Source organism: Humulus lupulus, chromosome 4 (assembly GCF_963169125.1).
Source record: "Humulus lupulus chromosome 4, drHumLupu1.1, whole genome shotgun sequence".
NCBI classification, from domain to species: domain Eukaryota; kingdom Viridiplantae; phylum Streptophyta; class Magnoliopsida; order Rosales; family Cannabaceae; genus Humulus; species Humulus lupulus.
Genome location: NC_084796.1, coordinates 149,015,630 through 149,019,912, shown reverse-complemented (window position 1 = coordinate 149,019,912; position 4,283 = coordinate 149,015,630).

Here is a 4,283-nt window from a genome sequence, read left to right as displayed (position 1 = left end):
TACGCTATTAATTATCCATTGTTACAACCATAATTGTCACTCAATCCACTATAGACGGTCTACAATGAGATAGGACTAAAATACCGTTTTACCCCTCATTGTATTTTATCCTTAAAACACTTAGTTCCTTGTAAATGATATTTCAGTAAACTAATTTAATTACTGAAATGAGATCTCTATCATTTATCACCTTGAACCAAACTAAAAGGAAACCATCGTTTCACTTCTTCATCAGAAGCTATAGATGTTCATATCTATGATTAACACTCCCACTCAATTATACTACCGAGTTCCCAAGATGTAAGTATGGGCTAGTCTGTAGGGTAAGCTGGTAACGAACAAGTCAAAGAACTCAAATAATACAACCAGTTAGAATACTAACCACTCAGAATTGAGATTGAATTGACCTATGGTCAACTATATGATATGACTAGAATAGATAATAACGATATGTTTACTTATCTTATCAACTGTCAATATCGGTCCTGTCCGATGTAACAAATACATTCGATCTTATCTACTTTGCTAATGTTCTGGAAAGAACATAACACTGTAATGTGTAAGTAGATCATATCGTAGATTGGCAAGTCAGTGTAAATCCGGTGCACTGACTAATCTTAGGACTAACTTATTTTGAACATATAATCATATTTATATTCCACTGTGATTACGTCACTATAAATAAGATTAGCTATATGCTCGGGATTTAATAGAAGTTTATATTAAACAAATAATCATGAAAATAAAACATGTGAGCAAAGTGATTGACCAAGTCAAAAAATGATTTCTATTCTTTTATTGATAATAAAATGAGATTACAAAGAATTTGGGTTTTAATTAGGGCATAAAACCCCAACAAACTCCCACTTGCACTAATTGAAACTAATGCCTTAATTCTACTAATCCCATCTCCTTGATATGTTTATCAAATGTAGCTTCTGGTAGTGTCTTTGTAAACGGATCTGCAAGATTGTCTTCAGTTGCAATCTTCATAAACTTCACATCTCCCCTGGCCACATATTCTCGAATAATGTGATACTTCCTTTCTATATGCTTACTCCTCTTGTGTCTTCGAGGTTCTTTTGAGTTGGCTATCGCTCCTGTATTGTCACAAAACAACACAAGCAGTTTATCCATTTCTGGAATAACACCAAGATCTGAATAGAACTTCTTTAGCCAAACTATTTCCTTAGCTGCTTCTAACACGGCTATGTACTCAGCCTCCATGGTGGAATCTGAGATTGCAGACTGCTTTACGCTTCTCCAAATCACAGCTCCACCCCCAAGAGTAAACACCATTCCAGAGGTAGACTTTCTGTCATCGACATCAGTCTGAAAATCTGAATCGGTGTAGCCTACAGGGTTCAGAACACCACCCTTGTAGACTAACATATAATCCCTAGTCCGTCTCAAATACTTCAGGATATGCTTAACTGCTATCCAATGTTCCGGTCCTGGGTTTGACTGATACCTGCTCACTACTCCCACTGCATAGCAGATATCTAGTCTAGTACACAACATGGCATACATCAGACTTCCAACTGCAGATGCGTAAGGAACTTTTCTCATTGCATCTTCCTCTACAGGAGTCTGGGGAGACTGCTTCTTTGAAAGATGAAACCCATGGCGGGACGGTAGACGCCCTTTCTTGGAATTTGTCATTGAGAAACGTTCAAGCACTTTATCAATGTAAGCTACTTGAGATAGAGCTAAACGTTTGTTCTTTCTATCCCTGATGATCTGGATACCTAGAACATAACTTGCTTCACCCAAATCCTTCATCTGGAATTAAGTGATCAGCCAATTCTTCACATCTCATAATTTCTTAACATTGTTTCCAATGAATAAGATATCATCTACATAAAGAACTAGGAATACCACTATTTTATTTGCCTTCAGTTGGTAAACACAGGGCTCATCAATATTTTGTTCAAAGCCATAGGTTTTGATTATTTCATCAAACCTAAGATTCCAGGAACGAGAAGCTTGCTTAAGTCCATAGATGGACCTATTTAACTTACAAACTTTTCCTTCTTGTCCAGATACTTTAAATCCTCCTGGTTGATCCATATAAATGACCTCGTCAAGCTTTCCATTAAGAAAAGTTGTCTTGACATCCATTTGCCAAATCTCATAGTCGAGAGCGGCTGCTATGGATAGGAGGATGCGAATGGATTTGAGCATGGCTACCGGACTAAAAGTTTCCTCATAGTCCACGCCTTCTCTTTGGGTATAACCCTTTGCCACTAATCGAGCTTTATAAGTCTCGATATTTCCATCAACACCTCGTTTCTTCTTGTAGATCCACTTGCACCCAATGGCCCTAAAGTCACTAGGTGCTTCCACAAGATCTCAGACGGAATTTGAGTACATAGATTACATTTCCTGTTTCATGGCTTCGAGCCATAGTTCCTTTTCAGGGCTAGCCATTGCCTGTTTGAAAGATAATGGATCATCATCACTAGTGTCACCAACAACCATATTGGTTTCACCATCCAAACCATAGCGAACTAGGTTTCTAGAAACCCTCCCACTACGACGAGGCTTTGTGACTGTTTGCTCAGGAACAGTGGTACTTTCTTCATTTAAATCGACTTGTGTTGGTTGTACATGAAGAGTGGGAATTTCATCATCAACTCGCGTTGATGACGATGGAACATTGGTTGGAGTCAATTCTTTAACCATCTCCTCTAAAACTACTTTGCTGCGAGGTTTAAAGTTCTGGACATAGTCATTTTCCAGAAAAGTAGCATTTGTAGAAGTAAACACTTTCTTTTCTGAATGACTATAAAAAAGTCCACCCCGAGTACCTTTAGGATAGCCAACAAACATGCAAACTTCAGTTCGCGGTTCTAGCTTTCCCTCCTTTTTCCTCAGGACGTGAGTGGGACACCCCCAGATTCTATAATGGTGTAAACTAGGTTCACGACCATTCCAGCGTTCTAAAGGTGTTTTGGGGATTGATTTTGACGACACAACATTGAGAATGTCATTTGCGATTTCAATTGCATGTCCCCAGAACGAAGTTGGTAGAGTTGAGTAACTAAGCATGCATCTAACCATTTCCAATAAAGTTCTGTTTCGGCGTTCCGCTACACCATTTTGTTGCGAAGTACCTAGGGCAGTAAGTTGTGATAAAATCCCAAGTTCAGTTAAATGATCTTTGAACTGCATATCCAAATATTCTCCACCCCTATCAGATCGCAAGATCTTTAACCTTTTACCTAATTAGTTCTGAGCCATTGTTAGGAATTCCTGAAACTTTGAAAATGTTTCTGATTTCCTATGCATTAGGTAAAGACATGAGTATCTAGAGTAATCGTCAATGAAAGTGACGGAATACTCAAAACCACCCCTGGCTTGTATATTCAAAGGTCCACAAACATCTGAATGCACAAGACCAAGTGGTTCTTTGGCCCTATCACCCTTTGCAGAGAATGGACGCTTGGTCAGTTTGCCTTCTAGACAAGATTCACAGACAAGTAATTCACTTAAGGTGAGTTCCCTCAAAGGTCCATCCTTTGTAAGTCTTTGAATCCTATCATAGCCAATGTTACCTAGTCTCAAGTGCCATAAATACGTCATATTATTGTTATCGGTCTTTTGACGTTTATTGGTCCTAGGTTTAGCTACTTTGAATAAATCATTGTTAAGAGCGAGGGGTTCGTTAGGTCGCAGAATATAAAGTCCATTTTCTAAACATGCAATACACAATTGTGATCCATTGAAAGAAATAGATATATTAAAACTTGTGAAAGTCATAACAAATCGTTCTAATTGCAACATGGAAACTGAAATTAAATTTCTACTAAAATCCAGAATAAAAAATACATCTTTTAAAATTAAAAATTTATTTCCGAACTTCAGATGAGCTCTTCCTCTAGCTTGGATCACAACGAACGCTCCATTCCCAACTCTAAGTTTTAAGCCGCCTTCGTTCACTTCCTCCCACGATTCAAGAAGCTGTAAAGAGTTACAAACATGGTTAGTAGTTCCAGAATCATTAATCCAAACGGATTTATCTGTTAGGAGTGTGTCCTAAAAGCATGTAAAGACATTTGTTTTTTCTGTGAATAAATAAATACAATGGTTTATTATTATTGTCATATTTAGATTGTTAAATTATTGTTTGAATAATTTTGTAAATATCATAAAAATTCCATATTCATTATTGAGGGTGTGATCTTGTATTAGTACGAGAGAATTAAGATCACATGAATGAATAAAAATAGTCAACAACAACAAATTAAAGTTATGGAATTCTTTAATTGGAGTTGTAAGTA